The 24,703-nt window shown below is 57.1% G+C and overlaps 1 protein-coding gene across 11 annotated transcripts in view; it reads right to left on the bottom strand.

The window, feature by feature from the left end:
* Positions 1-24,703, bottom strand: part of Kcnq1 (potassium voltage-gated channel subfamily Q member 1) — a 293,896-nt gene that overhangs the window by 245,192 nt on the left and 24,001 nt on the right. The window lies entirely within an intron of this gene.

Here is a 24,703-nt window from a genome sequence, read left to right as displayed (position 1 = left end):
AGCAGCATCTCAGCACCTGCCCCAGGGACCAGCTGCAGGTGGGGCTGGTGACCTCCAGGGGAATGAGCCTCCACAGCACCCATCCCCTCCCCAACGGGCGCCAAAGGAGGAGCTGCTGCAGAGTCCAACGAGGGACAGTGCTACTCCAGGCCACGAGGCAGGGAAGGCCACAACCAGGATTGAGGGGGACTCCACATCCATCCTCTTCCTAGGCCTGTCCACCAGTTGGCTGGACAGGAACACCAGGACTCCACCTTGGACTCTCCTTCCCTGGGCCCATGGCCAATCCCGAGGTGCCTAGGACTCAATGTCACCCTGCACTGAGAGGGGGTAAAGGCAGGGGCACCTCTTGGCCAGAGGGGACAGAGTGGGGTCAGAGACACCTCTTGGCACTGCGGGGACAGTGTGGGGACGGCGACACTTCTTGGCGTAGGCACATGCTCCCTTAGGGCTCAGGAGTCTGCACCCCTCCCAGGCCACGCTCCAGGACGAGGTGGTGTCCCACCAGGCCTCTCCACCAAGCCTGGGTCCCACTTGGTGACACACCCATAGCTTTGCCCACGTCCCCAATCCCTTTCAGCACAGAGTCCCTGGAGCATGGGCTGGGAACTGGGGGCTCCCGGCCGTCACCACCATGCCACCTGGGGGTGTTTTAGCCCATTTGGGGGCAGCAGGAATGGGGTTCTTACCCATGCTATCCAAATAGCACACCAGACCTGGGGGTGCCAGAGGGACCGGGGTTGGGGGACCCTCTTGGGCTGAACCAGAAGTTTTTCAGAAAGGGAGATGGGAGGTCAGAGATCAGAGGGGTCAGGATGATGTCCCGTCCACCAGGAGCGTGCAGGGGAGGGGCAGGCCTCTGGTTCGGAGAGGCGACATCTGAGGCTTGGCGGGCAGTGGGCAGCTCCTCAGCTGGGCATGGTCATGTCTGAATAAACTGGGTTGACAACTACAGGTGGTGGGCCAGAGTGCAGACGCCGACTCAGTGACCCAGAACCCTTGGGCTCCAGAGGCAGGTGGTGTGTGCTCTCCCAGGACCCGCTATCCACCCAAGAGCATCTGCCACCTGTCTGACCCTGGGGCCAGCCAGGCAGGAGCCCCAGGCACTGCCCATCTCTAGGGCACCAAGCTTAGAACACGAGCTGGCAAACAGCTAGACAGCAGGAATGCCTGACCACAGGCTGGACTTCAAAACAGGATCCACAGCACCCCCAAGGAGCCCAGGCCCTGCTGGTCTTCCCAGGTGTGGGAAGGATGGGAACGCACCATGCAGGATAGGACCCCGCTTCCTCCTCTCCACTCAAAACCTTGACCCAGGCCTTGCTCAAGGAAGCGGAAGCTCAGAGAGCTCTGGGACCTGCCAGGTCGCAGGGCACCAGCTCTCACTCAAGAACTGGGCTCCAGACAGCTGGCACAGGGGCCTCCAGCAGCCCACCCCGAGGCCTCGGGGAAAAGCGCACCCCACAGGTGACTAGGAGCCATGGCGTCCTGGCCACCTGGCCTTCTGGAGGGGGTTGGGGAGGCCCAGCTGGGAGGCTGGAAGGTCCTGACCCCTGGGGTCACTGCCGTCCAACTACACACACAGGGTAGCCAGAGCGCTCCGGAGGTGACCAGGAGGCCAGGAACAGGTCGACACAGGCTCCTCCCAGGGACCGCGGAGGCTGTGGGGAGCTCCTCCTGTAGGCTGGGGCCACACAAAGCCCGCGCCAGGCCACCGGCGTGATAAGACACCCTCGGAGGGTATATTTAGAAGGTGCTGGAGAGCGAACCCAAGTGACCTCACAGACCTGGTCCTTATCTCAAAAGGACTCGCATCCTTCTGAAAGTCCTGTCCAGGATGGGGTGGGGGTGGGCAGGCTGCCCAGCAGGCCAGATGACCTGTGCACACACTCCCTGTCTCACGGGCCACCTGGGGCAGCCCTGCTCCCGCAGCCCTGCCTGGCTCAGGGCCTCCCTGGGATTAAAGAGGGCTCTGCTCGGGAGTAATGTGGCCTCACCCTGGAGCTGCCTGAAGGGCATGGATCCTCGGGGCTCTGTCCTACTCAGAAAAGTCCCTCCCCATGTCTAACCCCAAGCAAGGTTCTCCTCAGGGGCATCCGGGTGTCATTCAGCACCTCTCCGTCTTGCCGGGCAGCAATATTCCAGCAGACGGACATTTAAAGCTATAGATGTCCAGTGGAGGTGGTCACCCTCACCTGGTGGGGCCTCAGCCAATCAGTGGTCAGCATGGAGCTTCTCTGAGAAGCAGACTGACCCAGAAACCCTGCAGGAGCTCCGGCTCCTGCCCTGGAGTTCAGACCTGCCAGCCCGATCCTGTGAGCTGCTCCTTGAGGGGACCCCAGTCTGCACCAACATGAACCCGGGTTCCGTTTCCCAGGTCCTAACAGGCAGTGAGACCCCCTTCTCAGGTGGAGAAACAGGCTCAAAAAGCCAAGATCCTGCTCAAAGCCAGCTTGCACGGATCCGCCTGATTCCAAATGCCAGGATCCCCAAAGAACACGCAGAGCCAGCACAGGTGCCCGTGAGGGGCAGAGTCCCTCCCAGGGGGCCAGAACCACACGCACTCTGTGCCCACCTGACCTCTCTGTTGTTTGGAAGCAGCCGAGCTCAGCACAGGCTTGGGGAGTCTGGCAGGGCCTCCTTCTGCAGAGGGGAACCTGAGGCCCAGGAGGTTGACCGTTACCATGGCAAACCACGCGGGAGCAGCTGCAGGGCCCTTCTGGTGCTGACGGCTCCAGTGGGTGCCAGGGACAAGCCAGCTCAAGTGCAGAGGACCTCCGAGATGACTGCCCCACTTCACCCCCCAAGTCAGCACCAGCAGCCCCCCACCCGTCTGTGCAGGGCCTGGGCTAGTGGCGCCCCTGGAGCTGTGCGAGACACAGCCCATGGCCAGGCACAGCTCCTGGACAGGCCAGCGGCCCACAGCCCACCTGAGGCCAGGTGGCGGGTGGCCACTGGTTTCACAGTTCTCTCCTTGGGGCCTCTCCCAGTGAATGGGCAGGCGGGGCCAGTCTCCTTCCTGGGTTGGGAACCTTGGTCCTCCTGAGCCCCTGCCCAGGACCAGCCACTACCCCAGAGCCAGGGCTCCAAAGCCCACAGTGAGGCTGTTCACCTAGGGCCCGGGCGAGGCCAGGCCTGGCAGTGCCCTCCGCCGCCCGCTCAGGAAGGACTCGGACAGGGCTGGGACGCTGCCCCTGCAGCATCCTCTGTGGCCTTGGGACACTCACAGGAGGTGGGCTAGCAGGTTCTGGGCTGACCCCAGGACCCCAGCCCAGCTTGGCTTCAGGGACTGCCCTGGTGAGAAATGAGGACCCTGGGGTGGGGGTATAGAGTGTTCCCGCTTGGGAGCGTCCCTGTCCCAGCAGTCTCCAGACACCTTGATCCTCGCCCACCAACCAAGGATACGCCTGCTCGACGGACCGGCTGGGTGCTATCATTCCAGGTGGCCGTGGGCCTGCTAGGGACACCACCGTTCTGCTGCAGACACCCAAGCCCAGCCCCGACGCCTCTCTGGAGAGCTGCGGACACCCCTGGCCAACCTGGTCACACCCACATCCGTCCCCACTCCGGGTGGCTGCAGCCACCTACCAGCTCAGCCCTGCTATTCCCCGGCCAGGGCGTGGCAGGAGCCCTGGCCACCAGGGGCTGGCTGGGCCCCTTACCCCTGCCCACAGACCCCAGCACGGTCTGCGGCTCCTCCAGGAGGACGGCCCAGGGGCTGCTTCCCAGCCACCAGGCTCACCGCCAGGGTGGGCCTGACCTCAAGAAAGCCCGCCCCGCCCACTCCTGACTTCAGCTCAGCCAACGGCTGCCATGGCATAGCTGCAGGTGGACTCTGAGGCCAAGGCCAGGACCTGGAAGGAGGGAGGAGGGAGATGGGGAGAGCAATGGCCACACCTGGGTCCTGAGCTCAGGCTCCGAGCCACACCCCAGATTCCACTCCTCGGGGAGGTGGCAGGGACCAGGAGGACGCAGCACCCTGCCCCTGTAGTGGCCCCCTGGCCTCGGGTACCGAGAAGGAGCAGGGCAGCCCTGGGGCATCTCCCACCCCAGAAGGTCCAGGAGGAAGACAGGAGCTCTGTAGCCCAGGGCCCAGCAAGGGCACCTCTGGGCCCAAGCGCACAGCCCTGGGGTGGGCAGACACCCAACCCTGAGGTCTTGTAGGGTCCCCTGGGATGAGACTCAGTTTCCCGTGCTGAGCGCAACGAAGGGGCCAGCACTTCCTCTTTCTCCAGCTGCAGAGGACAGACCCTTTCTTCCTGTGTGCTGCCCCCTGGGCCTGCCCAGGCCTGCCCTGCCCTGCGCCATCCACCAGGGAACCAGGACTCCCTCTGCTGAGCCAGGCCTCCCCAGCGCTCTCTGCAGGCAGTGCCCCAGAACCCCAGGTCCCTCCTCCCAGGCCAGACTCTGTGGGCACCACATGGAAGTCCCCAGCTCTGCTGGACCTGCTGTGGGGCCGCAGCCTGCCTGGCCTTCGCCTGACCAGGAGCAGCTGGCAGGCCCGGCAGGAGGCAGTGGCTGATGCGCCCTGGGCAGGGCGGGGCCTGCTGTCCCTCCCCCACGGCAGGTGCAGAGTTACCCAGGCAGACACCATGGAGTGCCGTTTCTCAGCATCCTCTCTCCTGCCAGATGGTGGCCAGTTCTGGCTGCAGGGACAGGCTGGCCACTCTGCCCCAGCACCTGCAGCCCATGGCCAGGCCGGGGGAGAACTCGCAGGACACAGAGTAGCCGGCACTTGCCCAAAGCAGACCCCCACCCACCCAGAGGCTGACCACAGAGGCCTGGCCCGGCTACTCTGGCCATGAGAGAAGTCACAGGAATCCACTGATGCAGCTGTCACCCCCAGTGAGCCTTGCAGCAGTCCCCGGTCTCAGAATAAAATGCCCACTCCTGGCCCTGCCTGCCCAGAGCCGCCTCCTTGAGTGTCAGCCACGAGAAGCCCAAGCCATGACTCACCCAGCAGTTGTCTCCAGTGCTCCAAACCCAGAAAGCCTTGGTGTGAGCCAGACACAATGGCAAGCTCTAGGGATGTGGCAAAGGATGGCCAGATGCAGAGGAGACAGTAAACCCGAAAGGAGGTGCCCAGAGGAGCAAATGAGGGAAGACAGGCCGAGTCGCAGCGGAAGGCAGGCGAGGAGCCTGCACGCAGCAGACATCCGAGCTGCGTCCCGGAGGGCTGGGGTTCATGTGTTCTAGGCAGAGAAAGCCGCATGTGCAAAGGCCCTGAGGTCTGGCTCCACATGTGCAAGGCTTGAGACCAGTGTGGCAGGAGCAGAGCAAAGGATGAGAGAGAACCAGGGATCAGCCAGGAAGGCCCCAGGGAGGGCACCTCACTGGCCCAGGAGAGGTGTCTGAGAGCACAGCCACCTGGGACCCAGCAAGCTCAGGTTGGAATCTGCTGTCAACCAACAGAGCACCTGGCCTGGGCCTGGAGGCCCCCAACTGGGAGGGAGGGCAGACTCTGTGGACGCCCCCACCACCATGTGCTGCCTCCCCCAGGCCCAGAGCCACGGGCCAGGCCACCACGGACTGCAGCCTCCGCACTGTGACCAAAATAAGCCTCTCCTCCTTTCCATGTGGCAAAACCCTGGGGTTTTTGATGGAAAGCGGACTGAGAGGTGCCCCCAGCACCCACAGGGATGAGCGTGAGGGGCATGAATTCAAAGGGGGGCACCCCCGCCCCTGGCAGGTCTTGGTGACACAGGAAAGGTAACGCCTCTGTCTCTTACAGGTTGAACTCCGCAGCCCTCACCTGCCCTCCCGACGGGCACCTTCCACAGAGCAGACTAGATGGCCCTGGGTGCAGCCTCTGAGCAATGCAGCCTCTGCACTCCCAGGCCTGTGAGCTGGGCACTCATCCCCTGCCTGGCACATGGATGCCCACCTCAGGACCCCCGCCCTCCTGCGCAGGGCGGCTGGTTGGGCTGCCTCCACCCGCTGCAGTCTCAGGGACTCCTGAAGCCCAGCCCACTGAGGCAGGCTCCAGATGGAGGGATGGAGGTGAGGCCCGGGGCCTCAGTCTTCTGAAGGCCCAGTCGAGCCGGGGAACACTGTGTCCAGCAAGCCAGGGACTGCCAGGAGCCCTGAGGGACCCGTGTGCTGGTGAGCCTCAGATAGGGGTGGTGGCTTTGCAAACCTGGCCTCCAGCAGCTGCGGCCTGTGACAGGAGGTTCCAGGGTGCAGAAGGGCGAGATGACCCCTGCAGGCCAGGACAGCCCTCTGAGGCCTTTCCAGGTGTCTGTGGCCAGCAGATTGCGGGGCAGGGTCCTCGCTTCAGGCACAAGCCTGGGACCTGCCAACGCCCAGATCACACACTGACACCCCAGAACACCGTCTGGGGGTCTAGAGGCCAATCCGTGTCCCCAGGGTTTTCCACACTAGGACCCCCCCGACCTGGTCCAGGACACCCACTCCCTTGGGCCCCTGAGGACTGTGGGTCACTGTGAGGGTGAAGCCCAGGCAGAGGGGCTCAATGCAGAAGGCAGGGCCCTGACCTCTGGACGGAGGAGGCTCAGCCGGAGGCCACAGCGGATAAGGTCCAGAAGTGCCACCAGTTGAACATTCAAAAACTTGTTTTGCAACCGGACACCAAAAACAAAGTCCTGGGAGGATCAGTCACATCATGTCCCAGAGGACGGTTCCCACAATATGAATGACTTAGACACGGAGGCCCAAGGACCAGACCAACAAGACAGGCCATTTGCAAAGACACGGCCTGCCTGACAGGAGAGTGAGCCCAGAGCCTGGCCCACGCTGCCGTCCCTGCCACTCGCAGGTGCCCTAGGGGTGGCAGATGCAAGGTCAGCCTGTGCAACTTAGCGACACCTGTCTAAAGATAAAGATCTTTTAAAGGGATAAAAAGTGACATATGAAAAATGTTGGAGTTATTCATAATTACAGAAATAGAGGTGAAACGCCGCTGTGGTCCACAAAACGTAGACCCGTGGCGGCCCACGGGTGGAGCTGCAGGAGATGGCACTCACGCGGTGGGGTGGCGTGGACCCACAACCCTCCTGCAGGGAAAGGTGGGCCCACCCACAGGACCGTGCGCTCACCTTCAGGCCAGCACCTGCTCTGGGAAGGGACCCTGAGGCACAGCTCCCTCCAGGCAGATGCGGCCTGTGCGAGGGTGCTCTGCCCTCGCTGCGGCAATGCAGCCCTGACACATGACAGGCTGCACTCTGGGGACCCCTTGGCATTGCAGGGTGAGGCTGAAGAAGCGCGGCACTTCCACCCCATAAAGTACGAGGTGGCTCTGAGCAGAACATGGAAGATCTCAACAAGGATGTGAGAGATCCAAAAGGTGGGCAAGGCCACTCCAAGAGCGTCTACGGCCCCTCAACAATGGCGCTGGGAAACCGGGTGTTTGTGTGCCGGAGGAAGAGGCTGGGCCCTTCCTCACTGCCCACGCACAAAGCCCCTCAGACGCAGCATGTCGAAACGTAGGACCCCAAAACTGCAGGACTCCTAGAAGGAAACGGGAGGGAGCATCGTGGCGCTGGGTCAGCGATGGCCCGGAGGCGGCACCATGGGCAGCTGGACTTCACAGAAGGGCTGAATGCCATGCATCAGAGGACAGGGCCAGCACTGGCAGGAGAGTGAGTCCTGTGCTGTCCACCCAGAGGCCCAGGAAGCACAGAAGAGGTGACCCAGACCAGGGAGCAGGTCAGCCGTCCGACATCAGGAAGGCAGGGGGGCACGGGGGGCACGGGGGGCACTCCACAGGCACCATGTGGACGTTCAGCACCTCTTGGCAGGCCACCAACACACACCATGCAGCAGCTTACAGAACTGCAGGAGAGACAGTGCCCGTCATGGGGGGCGGGGGGCAGCCCCCCTAACAACCCGAGGACAGCCAGGCAGAAGGGAGCAAGGAAACGGACTTACGAGATGGCCAGACACAGCAGGAACAGGGCGTGCCCCCCACCCACACAGGTGCCCCCGAGGGCACAGGGATGCTCCCAGGAGAGCCCACACACGCTCGCGGTTCCGTCTCAACAGTTCCGGAGGCAGAGGTCATATCAGAGTCCTCTCCAGCCACAGAGGGACAAAGTTAGCCATCAACAACAGCAGGGCCAGGAGGAAACTCAGAGACTTGCGGAAATGGACCGACACATTTAGACGACCAGTGGATCAACGCAGAAGTCAGGAGAGAAGTCGGAGTGTAGCAGGATACCCACGAACAGGGACCTCAATCTGCAAAGAGGCAGCGGGAGGCGGCGAGGGCGCCTCGGGGAGGATTCATAGCTGCAACCTCAGCATAATAAACCCAGATCTCAAGCAAGACCTAACTTATAACCTAGGAAAAAGACGGCACATTAAACCCAGAGCTAGAGGTAAACAATCAAGACAACAGCAACCAAGATAAAACAGAGGCCGGAAAAACAGTGGAGACAATCAATGAGACCAATTCACAAAGCGGGTCAAGAAAAAGACTCGCATGAGTAAACTTGGAAACGTCACTTGGCCAATTCTAGAGAAATAAAAGGGACTGTACTGAGAACATCTGAGAAGACCTGTAACAAGTGATGATGCTAAACCCATCATCCAAACCTCTGGACAAAAACATGACCTGGACTGGATGGTTTCGTGGGGAATTCAACAAACATTTAAGAAGGAACTAACACTAATTAATCCTTTTAAACTGTCCCAGAAAACTGAAGAGGAGGAAGAACTTCCTGTATTAGTCTGTTTTCTGTTGCTATAACGAAATACCCAAGAATTTGGACTTTGTAAAGAGAAGAGGTTGATTTAGCTCATGGTTTTGAAGGTTGAAGAGCATGGCCCCAGCATCAGCTTGGCTCTAAGACCTCGTGGCTACATCTTCAAATGGGGGACGGCATCATGGCAGGCGCACAAGTGAGGGGGAGAAAGGGCCCGGTCAGACAGGAGGCCACAGGGGTTCAGGAACCAGACTTGCTCTTTTTATAGCATCCACCTTCTTGAGAACCGGGGTCTCATGAGAACTAGGTGAATCCCTTCTGAGAGTGACACCTCACGACCTACTTACGTCACATTAGGCCTCACCTCTTAAAGATCCACGACCTCAATGCTTCACCCTGGGGATCCAGACTCCAATACATGAAACTCTGGGGGACACATTCAAGACATATCCAAACCATGGTACTTGCTAACTCTTTATGTAAGGCCAGTATTACCTGATACCAAAGCCAGACCTACTACAAGAAAACTAGAGGCCGATATCCCCCCAAAACACTGATGCAAAAATCCTCAGCAAGTGGTTATGGTGCCACACACCTGTAATCCCAGTGACTCAGGAGACTGAGACAGGAGGATCGCCAGTTGAAGGCCAGCCTCAGAAACTCAGCAAGTCCTTAAGCAACTTAGTAAAACCTTACCTCAAATTTTAAAAAATTAAAAAGGCTGGGGACGTGGTAGAGCACTCCCGAGTTCAATCCCCATTACTACACACACACACACACACACACACACACAAACACACACAGTCATCAGCAAAATACTAGAAAACCAAGGTTAGCAGTATATAAGAGGATTGTATACCATGACCAAGTAGGATGTATTCCTGGAATGCAAGGATGGTTCAACTATGAAAACCAGTCAACACGATATCCCAGATTTAATAAGATGAAGGAAAAACCCACATGATCATCCCAATTGTTACAGAAAAGGAATTGGGCAAAATTCAACACACTTTCATGACAACAACTCTTGACCAACTGGGAATAAGAGGAAATGATTTCAACATAATAAAAGTCACTAATGAAAACCACACAGTGAGCATCACAGTTAATGGTGAAAGATTGAAAGTGCTTCCTCTAAAATTAGGAGCAAAGATGCCCACTTTTTACCTCTTCTATTCAACATAGTACTGGACGCTGTGGCCAGAGCATTTAGAGAATAAAAAGAACAACAGACGTTCCAAGAAAGAGAGAACTGATATGGTCATCTCTGTCCTCAGTGATGTGATCTTCTAGGAGAAAGACTAAAGATCCCCAACATAAAACCCATTAGTGCTGATAAATGAATTACACAAACTAAGAATACAAAGAGCAAACATACAGAGATCCATCCCTCTTCTACACACTGACAACCATCTGAAAGAACCTTAAGAAAACATTTTCATTCACAAATAGTAGCAAAAAGAATAAGGTACTTAGGAATTAACCAAAGGAAGTGAGACGGTTATACAATAAAAACGAAAACACTCAGGAAGAAACTTAAAAAGACAAAAATAAATAGAAAAATGTACCATGTTCATGGATTGGAGGACTTAGTATCATGAGATGTCAACACTACCTAAAGTGATCTACAGACTCAAGGCAGTCTTTATCAAAATCCCAATGTTTTTTTTTTACAGAAACTGAAAAAAATCTTCTAAGATTCATATGGAATCTCAAGGAACCTCAAATAGTTTTTTAAAATCTTGAAAAAGAACAAAGTTGGAAACTTCACACTTTTTTATTTCAAACTTATTACAAAACTATTTTAGTCAAATAGTGTGCTACTGACATAGAGACAGACATGTAGACCAACAGACATGTAGAACAGATGGCCCAGAAATAAACCCACACATATATGGTCTAACGATTTGTCCTGGGCACTACCCTGATGGGGTTGCTGGGTTCCTCCAGTGCCCCGTATATTTGTGGCCTTGGGCCCTGGAGCATTGGGCCCACCTGTCCATTTTTTGGCAAGGGAGCCCAATGCCTTTCTCCACGATATCGTGGATAAACACTTGGTCCTTGTTCGTTTTTTGATAATGGAGTACCCTCTATGGTGGTTTGAGAACGGCATTCATTAGCCCAATGTCTCCCTCTATGGCATCGTGGGCAAATACCCGGTATTCTACCCCTTTGATACCTAGTTTTGTTAAACTCTCCTCCTATGGGGCAATTCCTTTTAAAATGTCCTGTTTGTTCACAGTTGTAGCATGTTCTTGGCCTGGCATCTAAAGCCTGTTTTACTGCAGCTGCCACGACTTGCCCTTGTTCATTAATGTCTCTACATAATTTAATATCATGTTTAAATCTCCATGTTTCCATGGTCTAATGACTTCTCTGCACCAACGATTCGCTTGCTCATAAGCCAGTTGTTTTATTAATGGCATTGCTTGTTCTGTATTCCCAAAAACTCTGGTAGCTGTTTGAATAAGCCTATCTACAAATTCAGCGTAAGGTTCATTAGCTCCTTGTATTACCTTAGATAATTGACCTTGTAAATCTCCATGTCCTTGTAAAGCCTTCCATGCCCTAACTGCATCTGCAGCAATCTGAATATATAGCAGGATCATATTCAATTTTTTGCAGCTGACCCTCATAAGGTCCCTTTCCTAACAACATATCTAGATTTCTCTGAGGATAACCAGCTGCTGCATTTCACCTAGCCGTCTCTGTGCAAAATTCCTCATTGGCAACCTTCCATAACAGGAATTGTCCTCCATTTAGCACAGCTTTACACATACTAGCCCAATATGCTGGCGTCATGTCCAAGTTGTTAATGGATTCGACCAAGCTTACAGTGAAGGGTGTTTGAGGAACATAGGTTGTTACAGCCTCTTTTAGCTGCTTCACTGTTTTGAAATTTAAAGCACGGTGAACTCGCTGCCCTCCTGCCTGCTCAAGTACAGGGCATGCTAATTTTTGAGGTCCTGTCTCAGGATCCCATCTATCAACTACGCGAGGGTTGGGGGCTCCCAGCATATGGAGGTGGCGCTGTTGGTTGGACACTTACGCCCTCTGGTGATAGAAAGGTGTTAGTAGCAGCCTCCTGTTGTAACTTTCCCCTGATGGCTTTTTCTCTCTAAACTTTCTTCCCCTTTCTGACTATCTCGAGAGGCCTCCCCTTTTACTTGAATATTTCTACTATAACACAACCCAACAAGATGACGCCAAACAAAACTGAAACAGTGAAACAAAAGTGTCCATCCGTCCTTTCTCCCCATCTGTTCCTCAGATGTGAGCGGTTTTTCTTCCTCCCTCTCACCCATCTCCAGGGTCAGGCAACTTAAAACAGAAGCAAAACAAAACAAAAGAGGAGACTTAGAATGGCTGCCCATCCTCTCGCCCCGCCCTCAGGGGCGGGCAGTTTACTTACCCTCAGTCGCTCCCTGTGAGCCCACCACCTGCCACAGTCTGGCTGGGCACAACCAGGAGCCACTTGTGAAAATAAACTAACTTTATTTTTAGAACCACACGCCACACCACACAGCTCCTCAGGAAAGCCCTCAGAGCCCAACTGCCACCACGGGCTTCCCACCAGCCTCTCCACCTCCCCCACTCCTCCTGCTCTTGAGGCCGATTGGCTGGGTCGTGTGGGCGGAGCCAAAAAAGTCCCCCAATGAGCAGCTCCGTGGTCTGAAATGGCGGGGAAACAGCCCAATGAGCATCACCGCAGAGGAGCCAATCAGCTAGAAGTTGCTGGGCCGCTGTGAGCCAATCATCAGCTGGCAGTCTGAAAGGGCAGGGAAACAGCCCAATGGGCATCACCACAGAGGAGCCAATCAGTTGGCAGCTGGAAGTTGCTGGGGCCACTGTGAGCCAATCATCAGCTGGCAGCTGCAAGTTTGCTGGGGCCCCTTTGGCTGTGGCTCTTAACACTACTGGCATAGAGACAGACATGTAGACCAACAGACATGTAGAACAGATGGCCCAGAAATAAACCCACACATATCTGGTCTAACGATTCTTGGTAAGAGTGGTGCGGCCATTCAATGGGGAAAGGACAGACTTTCTAACAACTGATACTGGGAAGACTGGACATCCAGTCTTCAAGAGAATGAAGCTAGACCCTCTCTTACACCATATACAAAAATCAAATGTATCAAAGAAAAAAGAACAGAATTTATAGCAGCTCATTTCTTAGTAGCTAAGCTATGGAACCTACCTAAGCGCCTTCAACAGGTGAATGGATAAAGAAAGTGTGATATATATACACACAATGGAATATTACTCAGGCATAAAGAAGAATAAAATCATGGCATTTGCTGATAAATGGATGGAACTGAACACTGTCATGCTGAGTGAAATAAGCCAATCCCCAAACACCAAAAGCCAGATGTTTTCTCTGATATGCCGATGCTTACACACAATAGAGGGGGAGTCATTTTGTCTAATCATTGGATTAGACAAAGGGAAATGAAGGGAAGGGCAGGGGCTGGGACCAGGAAAGGCAGCAGAATGAACCCAACATCACTCTTTTCTGTGTTCTTGCATGAACTCACGACCAGTGAAACTCCACATCACACTCCACCACACGAATGGCATGCCAGTTAGAATAAGCTACACTTCATGTGTGTGTGTGTCAAATACACTCTGCTGTCATGTATGACTAAAATGAACAGATCTTAACAATCACACGGATTAGGATGAGGAAACAAGTACAAAAACATGATGCCTGTGTCGTGGTTCAGACGTGAGGTGTCCCCAAGAGCCCGCCCTGAGACCAGGCAGGACTTTCCAGAGGGGAGGGATCAGACTTGACAGTCCTGATCTAGTCTCTGGATCGACCCCCTGATGTGGAAGAACTGGTGACCACAGGCAGGACGCGGTGGAGGAAGAGATGGGGTATGGCCTGCTTCTGTCACGCCCAGAGCTGCTTTCCTGCCACACCCTGTCACCATGCTCGGCCTCGCCCAGGGCCTGGGGGAATGGAGTCCGCCGTCTCAGGACTGCCCCTCGGAAACCACAAGCCCCAGATCACCTCCTCCTCCTCCAACTGTTCTTTGGGCCACAGTAATGAAAATGCTGCCCAAACACCTAAAAGTGGACACTCTTAACTCTCAGGGGAAAGTATGGGCAGAATCTTGGTGACACTGGATGTGACGACGATTTCCTCAATGGGGCACCAAAGGTAGAAGCAGCCAGACAGAGCCACTGACTCCGGGAAGCAGACCCAGCTCCAACAGAGTGACCAGGCCACCCAGGTCGGGAGGACTCCCAGAAACCACGCGTCTGCTCGGGTCAGAGGACACGCAGAGGATCCCAGAACTCCACCACAGCCCCGTCACCTGGTCTGAGAGACGGCCGGACTGCAGAGAATCCTCCACAGGAGGCGTGAGCTTGGCCGGAGACGCATGTGCCGCCGTCCTCCTCCTCTGCCCATCAGAACTGCAGTGACACGCCCCCCATGGCACACGGCAGGGCCACTGGGGAAGGCACAGGACCACCGTGACCCAGCAACCCCACTGCTGGGCAGACGCCCCAAAGTACGGAAGCAGAGTGCCACAGACAGACCTGGCCACCTTTGCTCCTGGCAGCTCCAGCCATTGCTTCCACCCTGGGACAGCAACCGGCGTCCACCCAGAGGACGGGCAAGGGAGACGCGCAGGGTAAACACAGGGGCGTCCCCGTCCCCCGGAGGAGAGAGGTTCTGCCCCAGCTGCCTCCTGATGCCCCTGGCAGACAAGGTGGTCAGCCCGGGAAGTCGGCTGCCAGGAGACAGATTCCAATGACAGGGCCCAGGGGGTCAGATCCACAGGGCAGGAGGCCCAACAGTGGGGCAGGGCTGGGGGGCGGAGGGGCCGTGTGGTGGGACAGAGCTCTAGTCGGGGGACATGAGGAAGCTCTGGATGTGGTGGCAGTCGTACAGCAGGGAGTGTGCCCAGTGCCCCTGGACAAGGGTCTAAGATGACCAAGTCTCTGTCACATCTGTGTTTGCACTGGGTGCTTCCCTTGGGCAGAGAAGGGGGTCCCTGGACACGCATGCGCTCGTGTGTGAGAGCCGGAGACCTGCTGAAGCGATGGCCCGGCCAGTGCCGGGGAGGGGCGCCAGGGGAGACGCAGCTGGGCTCTGGGACGCTCTCTAGAGGGCCGCGCGTCCCTTCACACCCTGAGGGAGTCGGGATGGGCGTCCAACCTCCCCCGCGTGCCCCTGTGTTATAAATGCCTGTCGTCGCCACCCTGCGGGGACTGGGAAGAAGAGCCACCAGGGACAGAGAGACTGGCCCAGGCTCCATGGAGCCTCAGGCTCAGCCGCTAAGGCTCTCCCTGGTCAGCCACTACAGAGGGGCGCCGCGGGTATTCTGGGGTCCAACAAGCACCCTCAAGCCAGGGTTTCCCCAGCAGGAGCCCTGAGGGCAGCTCGGGCCCTGGAGACGCGGCGGGAACCTGCGCTGCGTTAACACACACGGAGACAGGTCGGCAGCACTCCCAGCTGCTGCCCAGGGGCCTCTGCGGTGGCCCTGAGCACACGAAGTGACCTTTCTCCAACTAGAGGAGCCAGGGCTTGCTGGACAAGTGGCTGGCCTGGCCTCGGGCGAGGAACACAAGCCAAGCCTGGGAGGCCAGAGGGCCAGGTGGGCTGCTACAAGATGGGCACAGGAAGGGGCCGTCCCCCAGACACAGAGAGCACCAAGGGGCAGTGGGACCCCAGGGCCAGTACTGAACAGCAGCGAGCACCTGACTGCGCAGCCTGCTGGGTGCCCTGGTCCCGCGCCCACCTCGCCCAGGCCCAGCCTCCACCGCATCAGAGAGCGAGTCACCAAGCTCAAACCAAGGCACCATCCACAAAACGGGGCCGTCCTGGTCCTGAGAGGTGGTGCAGGAAGCTCAGGAGCTGTCCCAGGTCACAGGACCCAGAGTAGATGTGACACCAAGTGCAACATGGGACTGTGGAACCCAAGGGGGACGCCCCAGAGAGCAGTGGGTCCCAGGAAGGACGAGCCGCTCCCTGGTGCCAGCTCTGGGCTGATGGATGGGCCCTGTGACAGGGTGATCAGGAGCAGCTGCACAAGGGGACCGTGGGACCTCTACCTACTGTTCTGGAACTTTTCCAAAATAATTTCTAAAATTATTCAAAAAGCTGAGCGAGGACAGGACCCGGGGCTTCCCGTCCTGCTCGGTGGGAGACAGGGACCCTGCCACCTCCCGCCCTGCTCTACACCTCCCCAGCTCACCCCCACCAGCCTGCCTGCTCTTCCAACAGGTGCCAAGCGCATGCCCACCGCAGGGCCTCTGCAGGTGCCGTGGCCAGTCCCAGCCAGTGGCAGAAGTGGGCGTGGCCCAGTTCCTCCACTGCTTCAGGGCTCTGCCAAGATGCAACCCAGCCCAAGACACCACCCCTGAGCACGCCGCCCACTCCGCCACCCGGTGGGCACCTCCTCAGGACCTCGCACCAGGGACACACGGCGGGTCTGCTCCTTCTCCACGCTGACTCGGCCTCAGATGGAGGGCCCAGGAGGCTGAAGGGCAGAGCCCAGAGCGTCAAAGCCCACTCCTCCCCGAGGACGGGAGGGTCCCTCTTTGCCTCATGGAGACGGCAAGGTGGGTTTAGTGACGCCCAGCATTAGAGGGCCTGGAGGTCAGCAGGGCCGGCATCACAGGAAGGCTGAACCAGGGGCCTTCGTGGGAGGTCCGCTGGCTAAGGTTCTGGAGCCAGGAACACGTGGGAACCCTTTGATCCTGCTGGGCTCTGCGGATGGACTCCAGGAAACCATCCTGAGTTCCGGGCAAAGCTGGGCCTGCGAGGATTTGCATCATGATGTTATTTATAACAGGAAACGAGGAAATAACCGAGGTGTCGGCAATAGGGGAAGTTGGACAAGTTATGTTCAATGGCACAGGGGACACTAGGAACCTCTGGCCTGTCACATTCGGGAGAAGGGCCGATGGCACGAGAATGTCCACAATGCACCTAAAAGGGGGTGCGAATGCCTGGTCCAGAACTGTCCAGAGTCTACCACGTACTTGCACAAATGTGTGCACACAAATACACACAGCACAGTCACGGTCACTGCTCCACACGCTTCCTCCCAGCTAGCCAGCCTGTGCGCCCTGTGAGCTCATGAATCCAGACCGGCCCAAGAGTGTCACGGTCCCCATTGGGCATGGGAAGAAGCTGAGGCTCCCACGAGCTGCACCAGTAGGGAACAGCTTCACCTGACCCGCAAGTCACTGCCCAGCACGCCGAGTTCACGTGTCCCCAAATACGCACGCACCCACCCACATGCAAGTCCACCTAGAAAAAGGAATGGAAAAGGACCCCAAGCAGGCACCACTGGCTCTGGGGGCAACGACTTTTAAATTTTCCTTAAAATGGTTCAAATGTTTTCTGATTAGCATTTGACTTTCATGATCAGAAAAGCTAACCTAAGCCATGTCCATCCACCAAGGGAGGAGATGACCAGAAGTCTTTGCCGCAGGGAGCGGAATCCACATGAGTGGTCAGGACAAGCGACTGCACGAGTCCTATCGCTCGTCTCTGAAGGACGTGCCGCCCAGTCTCGTGGCTGGAGCAGCCCGAAGAGATGCTATAAATAAATCCAGAAAAAGCTACATCCTCTCATTTCAAACTGACGGAGAAGCTGCAAGGGCCAGGAACTCCCAGAGGCTCTTGCCCAGTCACCACGGTGCCCGGGCAGCTGCCCCCTGCCCGCTCCATCCTGCTGTCCAGCGGGCTCTGAGCTCTGTGGGCTCTTCTGCGCCACCCAGGGCGGTGGGAGACCCCTGCCTGAGGTCCGCTGCATGCCTCCACCAGCTTCTCATGAAGACGCTCTCGCCCACGCCCACCCAGCCCACCTGGCACAGCAGGAAACCATGCCAGACCTCACCCTCTCCAGCTCACACCCAGAAGCCGGGCCAGCGGCTGCCCACTAGCTCATCTCAGCGCCGGCCCCTGCCAGGATGCAGACCAGGTGACAGAAGGCTCAGTCCCCTTTTTCTAGTCCCCTCTAACCAGAGCAGTTCTTCGGTTTGTCTGCTCTGGCCTTGACACTTCCAAGGCTCAGGTCAGGTGCTTTCTGGACTCTCCATGTGGGTGACCGTGCATCCTGGTCCGATTCCGCACAGGAGAAGAGCAGGACAGCCGAGGGGGCCCTGGGGCGCTATGCTGCTCCTGGGTGGTAACCGGGAGCAGGTGGTCCTGCCGGGAGGTCCACGCTGCTCCTGGTCCTGGTGATTCTACCTTCAGGTCTGTCCCCCCCTGGTTAGGCCCACCTGGTTAAAGTGGTCTTGCCTAAAGGTCCACGCTGGTCCTGGTCCAGGTGGTTCCGCCTGAAGGTCCTGCACCAGGGAGGTTCACTGGGGGAGGCGTCTGGCTCTGTTCTGGCCTTGGAAAGCCACTCGCCTCCCACACGTATCTAGCCAGGGGTCAGGGGAGAGGCTGACAGGACAGGACCCTCCTGCTCCTCACCCTTCACCTGCTGTGCCGACCTGCGGACTTCAGAGGTTCCTTGGTGACCCACCAACCTGTTATTTCTTCCACCTCCACGAGCTGGCTGTCCATGGTGGGGCAGCTCCCCCCGACCTGGGCACTCCGTCCCTCCTGGACACACGTGGGCATGCCCCAGGGACGTGTGGACCCTGATCCATGGCTTCTCTCTGCCATCACCGTGATGGGATTTTCACCTCTCTGCATAGACACAGGACTGATCTGTGGTTTTCTGACTGCTGTAAGAATTCCCCTTGATTGGAATTATGAACGTGGTTTTGTTTGTTTTTCTTTCCTTCAAAGAACCAACAACCAGCTCCTAAAAAGAATTGTCAACAGTGCTCTTCTGTTTCCTACCATTATTTTCTACTCTAATTCATATCTCTTTATTTCTGCTTCTCTAAATCTGAACTTCTTAACTTCCATGTTTACTTATTTCTTTGCTGAAAATGAAAGTACAGGCACCTATGAGTTTGCCTCAGAGTGCAGACATGCATATGTCCCTTGATATTCAGGTCTGTTGTGTAATAGGCACTGCTGATTTTTACCTCTAAATAGATTTGTCTTCCTAAACGTGAAGAAAACTTGTAGCTGGGCACAGTGGCACTCACTTGTAATCCTAGCAGCTTGGGAGGCTGAGGCAAGAGGATTGCGAGTTTGAGGCCAGCCTCAGCAACTTAGTGAGATCCTGTCAGAAAATAAGAACTAAAAAGGGCTGGAGATGTGGCTCAGTGGTTAAGTGCCCCTGAGTTCAATCTCCAGTACCAAATAAATAAGTTTGTAACTAACTTACATTGCAATCAGGAATACCCGGCACATAACTTCATTTGGATGCCCTGAGGCCTTCTGCGGGAGACCAAGAGATCCGTTCTGCAAATGCCCCTGAGAACCTGTAAAATGCCCGACTCTTGCTCATCGGGTGGAAAGTCTGGCATTTCTGTCAATCCGACTGGGTTAGCAATTCATGTTGCTTCCTGCACCTACTAAAGCCTGGATGAGAAGACTGAAGTTTCTTTTGATTTCATCGTCTTCCACGAAGTTGAAGCTTCACAGCTGAAAACCTTAAATGGTCTAAAACTGTCCTCTTCACCCTCATTGTTTGAGGCTAGGGCCACAACCTTCTCTCTCTCTGGTGTGACTGAAAATCCAAGCTCTCCGTGAGTTTTGAAGCTGCCAGGCTTGGCTTTATGAGTTACATACGACACATGCTCGGGTCTGTTTTTGCTGGATCATAGGAGACAGGTGGTAGGAAGGGGACTCAGAGCAGGTGTGGACCAGACCTCCCGGAGGGCTGCCCATGCAGGAGGAACAGAGGGGGAGCCCAGGGCGCAGGACACCCTTCACCTGCTGGGTTGTCTTCCTCCTGCTCACCTGGGGCGGGTAAACACGTGCAGTGGCAGTAAGAAGGGCAGGTAGAGGCAGGAGGTGAGAGTCGGGCAGGAGGGGCCTGCCCTGGTACTGCTGGGTAGGGCAACGCGTCTGCCCTGGAAGGGAGGGAGGGAGGGAGGGAGGTGCGAGAGAGGAAGGGGCCAGTCGGGGAGGGCCTGGGAGGCAAGTGGGCAGAGGAGGCAAGTGGTCAGAGGAGGCAAGTGGTCAGGGGAGGCGAGTGGTCAGGGAGGAGGAGTGGGCAGGGGAGGGGAGTGGTCGGGGAGGGGAGTGGGCAGGGGAGGCGAGTGGTCAGGGAGGAGAGTGGGCAGGGGAGGGGAGTGGGCAGGGGAGGGGAGTGGGCAGGGGAGGTGAGTGGTCAGGGGAAGGGAGTGGGCAGGGGAGGGGAGTGGGCAGGGGAGGGGAGTGGGCAGGGGAGGGGACTGGGCAAGGGAGTGGTCAGGGGAGTGGTGAGGCAGGCAAGTGGTCAGGGGAGGCGAGTGGTCGGGGAGGGGAGTGGTCGGGGAGGGGAGTGGGCAGGGCAGGGGAGTGGGCAGGGCAGGGGAGGCAGAGCAGCAGGGAGCCTCTACCCCAGTCCTGATGTGGGTCCTACCCAGGCTCTCGGTGCAGAGGGGGCAGGGCCTCCGGCCACCCTTCAGAGCACAGGTCTCCCCAGGACCTGCTCTGGAACAGCGCTGTGGCCCTTCCTCAGCTGGTGGAAACCTGGGCTGAGCTGGCCATCGTCTCAGGCAGGAGCCACAGACGCAGTCACACCACACACGAGGGAGGGAGGGACTGGGCCCCCGCAGAGCCAGGGTGCAGGCAGGAGGGGGAGCTGAGGTGACCAGAAACGCAGGCTCGCTGACGCGGCCTCTCAGGGACTCTTGAAGAGGTCCAGCCAGGGGACAGGTCGCAGGTGAGAGCCACAGGCCAGCTCTGACCTGCGGTCACAGGACCAGCGATTCTGCTGCTAAGGGCACACGCTCGTCCATAGCAGAATGACCCACTGTAGCCAACGGTGAAAACTGCCCAGCACTGGCCAGCTGACGGGCAGACCACAGAGCCCCGCGCAGCAGCTCATCAGTGGGAAAGTGCAGGATTCTCACCTGGGCCTGCCACAACTGACCCTGCACACTGACCAGGCATCAGAGGCCAGCACAGAAGGCCGGACAGAGCGTGACTCTGCTTACACAAAACAACCAGGACAATCACGCAGATGGACGGCAAAGTCCTGGCCATCGGGGCTGACAAGTGGGGTGGCTGTGGTGGGGCCAGGGTCTCCTTCCAGTGGTTGTGGACATTGGCAGAGGTGACAGCTGCAAGTGATGACCTACCAAGTGCCACTCCTCTGCTCCTCCCAAATGCTAAGGCGCACTCCCACGAGACGTGTCTTCTTTCCCACTATGTTGTGTGGCTGCAGGTGGACAACACCTTCATTTCATCTATGTTTATGAGGTGCTGAGGATCAAACCCAGGGCCTCACACATACTAGGCAAGTGCTCCCCCGCTGAGCCCCAGCCCATGAGGTGTGTCTTCACCACAACAGAATGCCCTAAGTGTGTGCCCAGACAATGTCGCACACTCGCAGCTGGGTCTCCCCTGGCTCTGCAGGTGCCCGGCAGCCGCAAGCCAGCCTCCCTGTGCACAGGTCGATGGAGGGCTGTAGTTCCCCTGAGTGGGTCTACCACGTCTCCAGGCCAGGGCCCCCACGCTGTCCCAACACGTGCCATTCCAGCCAGCCATGGACCACCTGTGTGGCACAGCGCCTGGGTCCCGGCCACTACAGGAAGCCAACCTGCAGGATGCTCGGCAGTGTGGCTGCTTCCCCTGCGTCCCTCTGTGATGGACAGGGAGCCTCTGCCCGGCTCGTGCCTGGCCTGGAACATGCTGAAGCGGCCGTGGGCGCTGCAGTGAAAAGCCCCAGCCACACACTGAATCGCAAGCATTCCGGAGGCTCAGCCAGCCGCCCTGCCCTTGGTGGGAACCCCCACAAGGACCCACACCTCCTCTTGGAGACTCGTATCTGTGCCCCCAACCTGGAACCACCACTGGGGACACTCCTGTGGAGTGACAGGAAGCCCCACACACCCCTGCCTTCCCCTCCCGGCTCTCCCAGGAAGGACCTGGAACCTCCCCCTACACCTAGAGCCACGCCCCAACCTACCCACCCATATCTCCAAGGACACAGCTTTGCTGCCACAGGCCTCGAGCTGGGCTCACAGGTCCCCTTCCCAAGACCCCCACCCCGACACTCCTACTGTGGACCCAGGGCAGGAACCCCAGAGGTCTCCACTCCCCGAGTCCCTGCCACCCAGCCCTGGGCGCCCAAGGTCCCTAGCCACCATTTTCTTCCCAATTCACTATTACAAATACAGGAGCAACGACAGATTTCAGCAGGACAGGCCGACGCACCCACAGCCAGCCCACAGACCCTCCTCAGGGCAGCAGAGCCTTCTGGGGGCTGCAGGGCCCAGCCCCTCAGTCCTGCTGGCAGCAGCTGCCACTGGGTGGGGAGCCCCAGAGGGGTGGGACCTGTGCCCTACTCTGCCTGCAAAGTGCCCCCCACCCAGAGCCCACACCCACCCCACCACCAGGAGGCTCTGCTCATGCCCGTCGCTGTGCTGAGGTGTCCAAGGCCCCAGGTATCAAGAGGGATCCCCGGAGTTGAGACTTGGCTGGGAACAGTGAGTCAGCCCCCAACCCTCGCCACCCCCTGCCCAGCACAGACCCGCACCAGGTCACGTCCACAGCAGCACCGCCTTCGCTCCGCAGGGCCATAGGGCAGTGGCTCTCCCACACACCCAGACAAGGAAGGGGCCTGGCAGGGCGGGGCCTGACCGAGGACTCGCTGCAGACTGGCAGCCCCTCCTGGAGCCCCCCACCCACACCCTCCAGGTGCCGGTGACCCAGAAAGCTCAGCACAGCCTCCCTCCTGCAGCGGCTCTGCCCGGCTCAGTCGGACAGGACAGGACCCCAGCTGGCCTTCAACGCAGTTGGCCTTCGATGCAGCTGGGGCCATGGCCTGCCTTCTCCAATGCAGGCACCTCACACCGAGATGCATGGCCTGGGGACCCCACAGTCCCTTCCAGATCTGTCCTGTGAGCCAGGCACACACACACGCCCACTCGGGCATGCACACAGCAGGCCGTGGAGCTGCCAAGCTCAGAATCCAGAGCAGGGGCCATCGGACGTCCCGGGGATGTGGCTGTGTGGGGGTGAGATGGGCTCGGTGGGTCCCAGTGGGTCTGCTGACACTTCAGCAGACAGGTGGGAGCTCAGGGCTCATATCAGAGGCTGCAGGATCAGTGCTGAGGGCAGCTGGGTGGGCGAGGGCGAGGGGGAGAGGGAGGGCAGGGGGGTGGGGAGAAGTGTCTGACACGCAGCCCGGCCCACCCCCACTGGCAGAGCAGCCCTGGGCCCCGGCTGAGAGATGACCACAGCACCGTCTCCCTCCTTGGCCAGTGGAAGATTCAGATGAAATAATGGGGGCCGGTTTTCCAGCATGTGGCTCCCCTCAAGAGTCCCCAAGGGAAGGAGAGCGCCTTGAAACCAACGGTGCTGGAATTGGAGGGACTCTGTGGCAAAAGGTGGGACCCCGTCCCAGCCACACCTTACGGTGGCCAAAGGTCTCAGCACAAAGTCAACACTACAAAGCTCCTAGAGGGAAACGCAGGGAGTCTTGACGCCCTCAGTTTGGGCAAAGATTTCCTAGACATACCCCAAAATCGCCTCCCACGAAAGAACAAATTGATAAACTGGGTTCATCAGGGTTAAAACTTTTGCTCTTTGGAGACACAATTAAGAGATGAAAGAGTGACTCAGACGGGGAATCTGCAGAGCTCGCAGCTGACAAAGGACCCAGACAGAACCACGTGGAGAGCGTGAAGAATGTGATAAAGAGCTCCTGATTCACCAACAAGAAAGCGAGCAGCGCGTACTTCCTCCAACAACAGCCCAGCAGACAATCCACCAAAGAGGGTGAAGGCACAGCAGATAAGCAGGATGCGTGACAGACGAGTCACCAGATAAAACATGAGGCATCTGACCCACCCAGCAGCCTGGCCACAAGTGAGAAGACTGGCCACACCTCGTGGTGGTGAAGGGGCCAGCGGGGGCAGCTGGTGCGCGACAGCACGGTGCAGTCACTGTGGGAAACCAGGGACAGCCTCCTGCCACGTGACCCTGCCATTCTACTCCTGGGTCTTACCCAAGAAATGACAGCGTTCCTAGGACATATTCCTGGCAGCTTCATCTGAAAGAGCCCAAACTGGAAACATCCTGAAGGTCCACTAACAGGTGGATGAATCAATACACTGGGGTCGATGAACACACAGAGCCCTTCTCAGCCATGAAGAGCCATGCACTAGTGATGCTCACAGCACCAGAAATGAGGCTCAAAATGATGATTCCATGAAACTACACGCCAACAGACTTAACCTGGAGGCAGCGCAAATTCCCGGACACACAGACCCCACCAAGATCAATACGGGGAAATACAGAAGCTCAGAACGAGGCTGAATCACTAATAAAAGGTCATCAAAGAGAGCCCGGGACCAGATAGCTTTATATCTAACTCCTACCAAATGCTCAAAGAACTAACAAGAATTCTTAAATTATTCCCAAAAATTGAAGAGGAGAGAATTCTCTCAAACTCATTCTATGAGGCCAGCATTACTCTTAGGTCAAACCCAGAAAAAGACAGTGAAAAAAGAGAGAGAGGATGGCAGGCCAGCTCTTCTTGATGAATGCAGATGCAAGATCCTAAACCAGACACTGGCCAAAAGATCACTTACCATGACCAAGTGGGGTCCTCCCAGGGCTAGGGACGGCGACACACAGCAATAAATGTGGTACATCATGCAACAAGACGAAGGACAAAACCACCTGATTACCCCAGATACAGAAAAGGCACCTGGCAAAACTCAACATCACTTTACAATAAAAACCCTGAACAAATTAGGATTATACGGAATGCATCATAACCACGGCCATACCTGCTGAGCCAATAGACAACATCCTATTGAACGGAGAAAAGCTGAAGGATTTCTCTTTAAGATTCAGAACAAGACAAGAATGCCCACTTTCAGCACTTTCTTCAACATCGTGCATCAGGCCAGAGAAAGAAGAAAGGGAGTCGAAATTGGACAGAGTCAGATTGTCACTTTGGCAGATGATACGATCTTATGTAGAAAGATCCTCAAATGCTCCACCA

The sequence above is a fragment of the Ictidomys tridecemlineatus genome, chromosome 4, assembly GCF_052094955.1.
Source record: "Ictidomys tridecemlineatus isolate mIctTri1 chromosome 4, mIctTri1.hap1, whole genome shotgun sequence".
Classification (NCBI taxonomy): Eukaryota; Metazoa; Chordata; class Mammalia; order Rodentia; family Sciuridae; genus Ictidomys; species Ictidomys tridecemlineatus.
The sequence above is the reverse complement of the archived record's forward strand: the minus strand, read 5'-3'. Positions and strand labels throughout refer to the sequence as shown.